The sequence below is a fragment of the Salmo salar genome, chromosome ssa21 (genome assembly GCF_905237065.1).
Source record: "Salmo salar chromosome ssa21, Ssal_v3.1, whole genome shotgun sequence".
Lineage (NCBI taxonomy): Eukaryota > Metazoa > Chordata > Actinopteri > Salmoniformes > Salmonidae > Salmo > Salmo salar.
Window position 1 is genome coordinate 41,897,501 of NC_059462.1, and position 10,000 is coordinate 41,907,500.

The following is a 10,000-nucleotide window of genomic DNA, read 5'->3' on the forward strand; positions in this document are numbered from 1 at the left end:
TATTTGTCACATGTGACGAATACAAGTGTAGACCTTAACGTGAAATGCTTACTTACAAGCCCTTAACCAACAGTGCAGTTCAAGAAGAGTTAAGAAAATATTTACCAAATAGACTAAAGTAAATAATAATAAAAAGTAACACAATAAGAATAACAATAACGAGGCTATATACAGGGGGTACTGGTACTGAGTCAGTGTGCGGGGGTACAGGCTAGTTGAGGTAATCTGTACATGTAGGTGGGGGTGAAGTGACTATGCATAGATAATAAACAGCGAGTAGCAGCAAAGTACAGAGCAAACGGAGAGGGGTATCAATGTAAATAGTCCAGTGGTCATTTGATTAATAGTTCAGCAGTCTTATGGCTTGGGGTTAGAAGCTGTTAAGGAGCCTTTTGGACCTAGACTTGGTGCTCCGGTACTGCTTGCCGTGTGGTAGCAGAGAAAACAGTCTATGACTTGGGTGGCTGGAGTCTCTGACAATTTTATGGGCTTTCCTCTGACACCGCCTATTATATAGGTCCTGGATGGCAGGAAGCTTGGCCCCAGTGATGTACTGGGCTGTACGCACTTCCCTCTGTAGCGCCTTACGGTCAGATGCTGAGCAGTTGCCATACCAGGTGATGATGCCACCGGTCAGGATACTGTCGATGGTGCAGCTGTAGAACCTTTTGAGGATCTGGGGACCCATGCCAAATCTTTTCAGTCTCCTGAGGGGGGAAAAGGTTTTGTCGTGCCCTCTTCACGACTGTCTTGGTATGTTTGGATCATGATAGTTCGTTGGTGATGTGGACACCAAGGAACTTGAAACTCTCAACCCGCTCCAATTCAGCCCAGTCGATGCTAATAGGGGCCTGTTTGGCCCGCCTTTTCCTGTAGTCCACGATCAGCTCCTTTGTCTTGCTCACATTGAGGGAGAGGTTGTTGTCCTGGCACCACACTGCCCGTTCTCTGACCTCCTCCCTATAGGCTGTCTCATCGTTGTCGGTGATCAGCCTTACCACTTAATGATGGTGAAGGAGTTGTGGGTGAACAGGGAGTACAGGAGGGGACTAAGTACACACCCCTGAGGGGCCCCAGTGTTGAGGATCAGGGTGGCTGATTGAGAATCAGCGTGGTTTAATTCCATTATATTAAATCCATGCCAGCCATTATTATGGGCCGTCCTCCCCTCACCAGCCTCCTGTGATTCAACCTACGTAACACATCTCTATACAGATTAGCTGGATATAAATGGCCTAATAATGCATATGATGTCTTTTGAGACGAATTGCAATGTTTGAAAATGTTATACAAATGTAATACAAATGTAACTTTATGTATTATGTAACTTTAGACCACAGCTGACTATAGTCCCTGAGAAATGTATGACAGAAAGAGAAAGAGAGAAAGAGTTGTCCACCCAGTATCACTAACAGTAGAGCAGACCAGCCTCTTACATAACACAGACACCCAGTGCATTGTGGGATGGATGGCGGGTAGCTGGCCAAACTGGATTCGCTATCCTGCCATGCCATGGGCTGTCACACAAACACGTCGGGTATAGCAGTTCTACAAAATAATGTTTGAGGTTTATAGTCAGTCCTTGGCAACCAGTCCTGCTATTCTCCCATACCAGTTCAATAGTTTTCAAAATGAACCTTTTTGATACACAACTGCTTTGATAGTACTGCCCCCTACAGTAGCCCTACCTACAGTATGTGTTCCAATAATTGCTCTGTTATGTATTTATAATCCAGGGTGTGTTTCCTTCCTCTGTCCCCTAGCTCCTGACACAGTCCGACTGTCAATGTTTCAGGGTGGCCGAAGTGGACACCGGAGTGGAAACCGGAATGGAGGCCGGAGAGGAGGCCAAAGTGGAGGCCGGAGAGGAGGCCAGAGAGGAGATCGGAGTGGAGGCCCGTAGTGGAGGCCGGAGAGGAGGCCAGAGTGGAGGACAGAGTGGAGGCCAGAGTGGAGGCCGGAGAGGAGGTTGTGGTGGAGATCGGAGTGAAGACCGGAGAGGAGGCCAGAATGGAGGCCGGAGAGGAGGCCGGAATGGACACCGGAGAGGAGACCGGAGGGGAAGCCGGAGAGGAGGCCCAAGTTGAATTCGGAGAGGAGGCCGGAGAGGAGGTCGGAATAAGGACAGATGGTTAAGAGGAACTAACTGTTACTGCAGTAAAGTCAAGGTGAGTGGATGGTAAAGGTGTGTGGGCGGGAGCGGCCTGCTTGGCCCACTGACAGTTTACAGAGGAATGCTACCATGGAGACAGATACATAATCATTATTAACTTCTCTCCGTCCTTTCTCACATACAGTATATTCAGACATTTTGTGTTCACGTAACACATGATTTTTAATATAAGAATATTCACACTCTCTAACGGTTTATGCAGCGCTTGTCAAAATGCTCCGAATTTTTGTTCGTATGCTGTTCAGAAACAGCACTTTGATTTCTCATGACAGTTCTCATGGGAAAAAACCTGGTTGACTGTCCAACTCTTCAGATATAAGGGACACTTACAAAGTTTCTCATATACTCCCATAGGAAAGATTGACTTATTGAACCAGACGTTCTTGACAGTTGAAAGTATGTGCCAGGAAGCCATAGCTCTTCCCACAATTCTCGCTGGGTGACTGATTTTATTATAGTTTAGTCTATTTCTGTCATCGCAAACAACACAGGGGGAAATAAAAAAGAAACCATTCTGTTTTAGCTGTGTGAGAGTAAAAACAATGACCTGTTCCTGGATGGTAGTGCCCTGAAATAGCCCACACTAAGGCCAGGGTGTGACTCTAACCAGAATGTGTTAAGCGGGAGGGAGGGTGGAGAGGACTCCTGTAGGGAGAGGTTGTTGGAACCTGGCCAGGCTTTAACCTGCAATGGTACAGCTCTACAACACACACACAGACAGAGAGAGAGAGAGAGAAAGAGAGAGAGAGAGAGAGAGAGAGAGAGAGAGAGACGACAGACAGAAAGAGAGACAGACAGACAGACAGACAGACAGACAGACAGACAGACAGACAGACAGACAGACAGACAGACAGACAGACAGACAGACAGACAGACAGACAGACAGACAGACAGACAGACAGACAGACAGACAGACAGACAGACAGACAGACAGACAGACAGACAGAAGAGAGACAGAAAGAGAGAGACAGAAAAGGAGACAGACAGAAAGAGAGACAGAAAGAGAGATAGAAAGTGAGACGGAGACAGAAGAGATGGAGTTGGGGGGAGGGTGGTAACAGGGGTGCTTTCTGCCCCTGTCCTGATCACTAAAGAACCCTTCACTACCTCCCTTCCTCTGACCATCTGACCATTATCAATTTCCTCGTCAGCAGTAGCAGTAACTAACCCCTGACTTCATCTACAGACTGAGACAGTATTTTGCATTGTCACCACTGTCCTTCCTTGCTTTTTAACTCAAGCTGGCTTGACTCTTAGAAAAAAAGGTGCTATCTAGAACCAGAAAGAATGTTCCACCACCCAAAGGACATCCAGCCAACTTGACACAACCCTAACTCTGTGGAATGCTTTCGACACCTTGTAGAGTCCATGCCCCGACGAATTGAGGCTGTTCTGAGGGCAAAAGTGGGTGCAGATCAATATTAGGAAGGTGTTCCTAATGTTTTGTACACTCAGTGTAGTTTACTTAACTGAAGTTACTTTGAAAAAGTAGATCACTACATCCAAACTCCTTTGTGAAAAATTATCTAAATCACAAATGTCATAGATTACAAATTGAATGAACAGATCACTCTGGAGTCATGATGTGTAATTTAGACTATTGACAGGGCAAAATGTGGATTTCCGCCTGACTAGACATACCCAAACTTAATTAATTTTCATGAATAGGCCATAAATAATAACTGGTAATGTTGCATAGTTTTAGAAAGTTCTGGAACTCACCTTTCTGGTCATTAAAAAAAAAATTGCTGAGGTGTTCTCCCTTTTGAGGACACAAGGTCAAGTACAGTGTACAAATATTATGTAAATATGAAAAATAACATAGAATTTTGTGACTTATTCAACAAAAGTGGGGCAATAGGGCTTGAAATGACTGAAATGCTTTCTGAATATAGTGATAATCAAATTATAAATAACTTGCTATAACATTGCACGTATAATAACTGTAAAATCAATATGATCATACTTGTGACAGTACTATATCGGCACTATTTCATATAACTGACGACAGAAACACCATTCGAATACAGTACATTCAGATTCGTTACAACTTCAGCTTTAAGCATGAAATGATTTTGCCTTTTTGTGATCAAGAAAAAGGAGTCTTCTTTCAATTCTATGACATTATTTAGTATTTCTTTATGTTGAGAGCTCTAAATCAAGCTGAGAATATCACAGTGAGATGAAACCACAAGGGCTGGACTCACTAGACTGTCACCGTTCATATGACGTCACTCACTCAGAGGAAGAGGAAATAGATTATTTGTCTGGATGGACCAGAAAATGTGACACGTCACTCTCTCTCCGCTGACAGAGTGGCAACGGAGAGCAGACAGATGGGTCTTTGTGGCATTATAAGGCACAGGACCTTACGGTGTTTTACAAAGCGCTTTATACACCAAAATGTCAGTCGGAACCGGTCCAGAACCACCATAAACAATGTTTCAAGTAGGCAGGTCTGATGCCGAAAAATACAGGAAATTCTTGCCTACTTTACCCATATTTTATTTTTGCTAAAAAAAGTAGTGTGTAGTTCCAGACACACACACACACACACACACACACACACACACACACACACACACACGCAAAATAAATTCAAACAAGTACAGTGCTGCAGAGTAAATTTCAATAAGCATAAATTGCATATACCCAGAAAACATTGAAAATGCAAAATTCCCCACACCCACACAGACGCTCATGCAAAACAATTAGGCATAAACACACAAGGCTGTGAGCGTGAAGCAAATAGCAAGCAAGGCAGATGCTTTAAAGGTACATCATGACTGGACAGCTTAAAAGCACTGTTAATCAGTGTGCCAGAGGCAAACAAACACTGCTTGACATTTAATGATATTGATCTTTCAGAGACCAGAAAAGGGCCAGGGATGCCAGATGGTGGTTAGGCTAGTATAAGGAGCCATGGCTGTGTTCACTGTTGCAGTGTTCAGGAGTCAGAAATGCAGATGAGACATCACCAATGATAAGATGTTATGGATGCAATACAACTCCAAAGGCGTACTTCACAAGTCACAACACAAACAAGGCAACAGGAAACATGTCGCCCCACCTTGGACCAATTGAGATATCTAACACATTTCAGTTAATTACTATAAACTCCTGCCTTGGGCCATTCAGTGTCATTTTGTAAATGACGGACCTCTATGGCAAGTTTTGTGAAAATTGGGCCAGGGCTGTGTGAGATATTGCGTGTGATTAACGTACAGACGTAAGGACGGAGACAGATCCAGTCGTGACCCTTCAAAGTTTGCATTTTCAATCTCTTGTTATAACGCCACCATCTGGCCAATCAGTGTCATATTGTAAATGCCGGATCTCTATGGCAAGACGCATCATTCACCCAAGTTTCGTGCTGTATGAGATATCGCACGTGACTAACGTACGAACGAACAAACTTATGGACGGACAGAGGCAGATCCACAGTCCCCTTCCCGATTTCATCGTGGGGGACAACTATCTGAGAATGAAATGTTGTGCAGAAATGTCTTCACGTCAATTACCAAAGTTTCACACCATAGTCCCCACAACAACAACAAAAGCTACTGTGCTCACGATCACTATGGCATTGTGTGAGATGCATTCATATACACTGTTTATGTGAGTGTGTCTGCATGCACCTGAGAAGGGACAGGGAGGACAGGGTTGTCACTCAGTACCCTCTTGAGCATGTGTGTGTGTACATGTGTGTCAGTGGTGGTCGGTGCAATTTAAGGCGAGGGAATATTAGGACTTTCTTAATGGAACATCGAAAAGTTTAGGCTTCTAAATGTTACTCGAATCTTCCCTCTACCCATCATGAGGTTGCTAGAACCTAGCCTATAAATGAATGTTTACAACGTACTGTAGGTGTACAGGTCGAGAGAATTTTGAGAATTCAAGGTGACAAACAGTGACACCTTCAATACCACCTTGCACACTCTTTCCTGCATCTAGCTGATGTAGGGTGTAAGCATTAGTCCAACAGTTGCAATATAGAGTTTCTATTGGACAAATTCAGGTATGTTAATCCCTGGTTTGTTCCTTTTGCTTCCGTTTAATAAACTTTTTTCAACAGAATCAGCGGAATCAATACACCCCTGATAACACACAAACAGTTCACTTTCATAGAAGCCACATAAAAACAGCATGACCACTTTGCTCGTTGTATATTTAATGTAATTCCTTCAACCTTCAACTCTTCCTCTCAACTTTTCCCTTCGCTTGTGGACTTCAGTGCACAACACATCAGCTGTCTGTGACCAGGTGAAAAAACCTTTCCAAGCCAAACTTTCACATCAGGACCGCTAACCGCTACACAAAGCCTACATGTTGTCTTACGTCATAGTCAACATAGCTACTGGAACTAACGCGTTAGTACACACTCTACAATCATGCAGTACAGTGTACAGTCAGAAAGCAGTTTAGCAGTTACACCCAGTCAAATTAATTGACTGGGTGGACAACATATCAGTTCATGCTGCAAGTGTTTTGATAGGTTGGAGGACGTCCTCTGAAAGTTGTCATAATTACTGTGTAAGTCAATGGAAGAGGGTGAGAACTATGAACCTCCTAAGTCAATGTAGCCAGAGGACAGAAACTAGCTGTCCTCTGGCTACACCATGGTGCTAGCCTACAGAGTTTTGGTGAGACTACTACTGTAGACCTTCAGGGCTCTCGAGTGGCACATTGGTCTAAGGCACTGCATCTCAGTGCTAAAGGTGTCACTACAGACACTGGTTCGATTCCAGGCTGTATCACAACCGGCTGTGATTGGGAGTCCCATAGGGCGGCGCTCAATTGGCCCAGTGCTGTTAGGGTTTGGCCTGGAAAGGCCATCATTGTAAATACAAATTTGTTCTTAACTGACTTTCCTATAAAATAAAAATACCTTAATTGCAAAACAGTGTGTTTCAAACAATTATTTGGTGACGTGAATATATTTAGTACAGTTTTATCTAAAAAGGATAACTTTTTAAATGTTTCACTATTTTGACTTTTATGAAATTAACTGAGGAGGATGGTCCTCCCCTTCCTTTTCTGAGGAGCCTCCACTGATGTGTATGTGTGTGTTAGTGGATAAACGTCTCCTCGCCTCTGTTTTCTCAGGCTATAAATACTACAGGCAGCATATGGACAGAATGTCCTCTTGTTGGAGAACCTTTGGACTAGATGTTAGAACAAGTTGCTGTGCCAGGACAGGGGCTGGGCGTTGGCCTCAGATGGGACAGACAGTGTTGATGGTTGGTGAGGCGGTCTGGTGAGGGGCTGGGTGGGAGGGTGACAACGTGAGAGTGTACAGTACTATACAGTATGTTACAATACTGTAGTGCTGAAGGGCAGGTCAGCAGAGAACAGTGAAGGCTGCCTGGAGGGCAGTTGAAGATAAAAATCTGTTCTGCCTCTGAACAAGGCAGTTAACCCACTGTTCCTAGGCTGTCATTGTAAATAAGAATTTGTTCTTAACTGACTTGCCTAGATAAATAAAGGTGAAATAAATACAATTAAATAAATACAAATATGATGAGTCACACAGCTGGCAGCAGCCTCCCTCACTTTCTCCCTCCCTCTCTTTCTTTTTTCTTGCTTGTTCAGTGGAGCCGGAGGGTCTCCATGGAAACAGGATTCCAACTAGTTCAGTCGAATGACAAGCACAGAGGCAGGGTGGTTAAGGAAGAAAGAGAGAGGATGGATGAAAGAGAGGGAGACAGATGAAGAAGAGCTACAGTGTCACAGACAGGAAGAATGTAACAAAGAGACGACACGGAATCTGGGTTGTCGCTAGTTACCACAGCCACAAAGTCATAATTATGGCTAAACCCCACCTATTTCTACAATTTCTCTACATAAAATCGGATGTTAAACCTAATCATAACCTTAACCAACCACATTGCTAACCTTATGCCTAACCCTAAATTAAGACCAACAGATTTGTTTTTCAATTGCGCATTTTTACGATAGACAATATTGACTTTGTTGCTCTGGTAACTAGTGACAACCAGGAATCTACCTTTTCTTCTTCCTCATCATCCTCACCCTCTGTCACGTCCTGACCAGTATAAGGGTTATTTGTTATTGTAGTTTGGTCAGGACGTGGCAGAGGGTATTTGTTTTATGTGGTTCGGGGTGGTGGTTTATTTAATAGGGCGTTTGATTTATTATTTCCGGATTTTTGGGTAATGTTCTATGTTTGTATTTCTATGTGGTCTCTGGTCTTTTGTATTTCTATGTCTGGTTTATTGGGGTTGGACTCTCAATTGGAGGCAGGTGTTTTCTCGTTGCCTCTGATTGGGAGTCCTATATATGGGTATTTGTTTGGTTTAGTGTTTGTGGGAGATTGTTTCTTGTTTTGCGTGTGTGAGCCTGACAAGACTGTTTTGTTGTTCGTGAGTTCTTTGTTTGTTATTTTGGCGTTTTCTTGATTTAAAAATAAATACAAGATGAGCATCCACATTCCTGCTGCATTTTGGTCCTCCATTCCCGACGACAACCGTTACACCCTCACCACAATCATTATCATCATCATGTTCACTGTAGGCCCTAGTTATGTCTGTTACATACAGAGCAGGTTTTGGGACAGTAATAAAGAGACCACAGAAGCTGCAGGCACTTGGAACCACACACCAAGAGGGACGGGGGGGGGGGGACGGGGGGACGGGGGGGGGTGAAACAGACCTGCTAGCCCAGCAGCATTCAGCAGCCCAGCATCTGAGACTGTTTTATTGTTCAATGTTCAGTTTTGGAGGTTAATTCATAGCAACCAAAAACAGCTGCTCGTCACCGACCTAGGGCAGCGGGCACCAGTCCTGCAAGTGCAGCTCGTCCCCAGTGTGTGTGTGTAACTCATCCCCAATGTCCTCTGGGATAAAGAGGATGCTCATGACTCATTGAGGGTTATAGCGTCACCCGGGCGACACCACAGAGAGCTGACATTCTTCTTGCCGCTGGCTGGTGGGGGACATTGTTGCAGTATGAAACACTTACAATATGGCACTAGGACTGTTTAGTCAGTGATATGGCCTTAGGACTGTTTAGTCAGTGATATGGCTCCAGGACTGTTTAGTCAGTGATATGGCTCTAGGACTGTTTAGTCAGTGATATGGCACTAGGACTGTTTAGTCAGGGATATGGCACTAGGACTGTTTAGTCAGTGATATGGCTCTAGGACTGTTTAGTCAGTGATATGGCCCTAGGACTGTTTAGTCAGTGATATGGCACTAGAACTGTTTAGTCAGTGATATGGCCTTAGGACTGTTTAGTCAGTGATATGGCTCTAGGACTGTTTAGTCAGTGATATGGCTCTAGGACTGTTTAGTCAGTGATATGGCACTAGGACTGTTTAGTCAGGGATATGGCACTAGGACTGTTTAGTCAGTGATATGGCTCTAGGACTGTTTAGTCAGTGATATGGCCCTAGGACTGTTTAGTCAGTGATATGGCTCTAGGACTGTTTAGTAAGTGATATGGCCCTAGGACTGTTTAGTCATTGATATGGCACTAGGACTGCTTAGTCAGTGATATGGCACTAGGACTGTTTAGTCAGTGATATGGCTCTAGGACTGTTTAGTCAGTGATATGGCACTAGGACTGTTTAGTCAGTGATATGGCCCTAGGACTGTTTAGTCAGTAATATGGCACTAGGACTGTTTAGTCAGTGATATGGCACTAGGACTGTTTAGTCAGTGATATGGCTCTAGGACTGTTTAGTCAGTGATATGGCACTAGGACTGTTTAGTCAGTGATATGGCTCTAGGACTGTTTAGTCAGTGATATGGCACTAGGACTGTTTAGTCAGTGATATGGCTCTAGGACTGTTTAGTCATTGATATG

At 43.9% G+C, this 10,000-nt stretch overlaps 1 protein-coding gene across 6 annotated transcripts in view; it reads right to left on the bottom strand.

Annotated features, from left to right (window-relative positions):
* The window catches only part of LOC106582334 (diacylglycerol kinase beta-like), a 181,520-nt gene that overhangs the window by 13,390 nt on the left and 158,130 nt on the right, over nt 1-10,000 (bottom strand). The window lies entirely within an intron of this gene.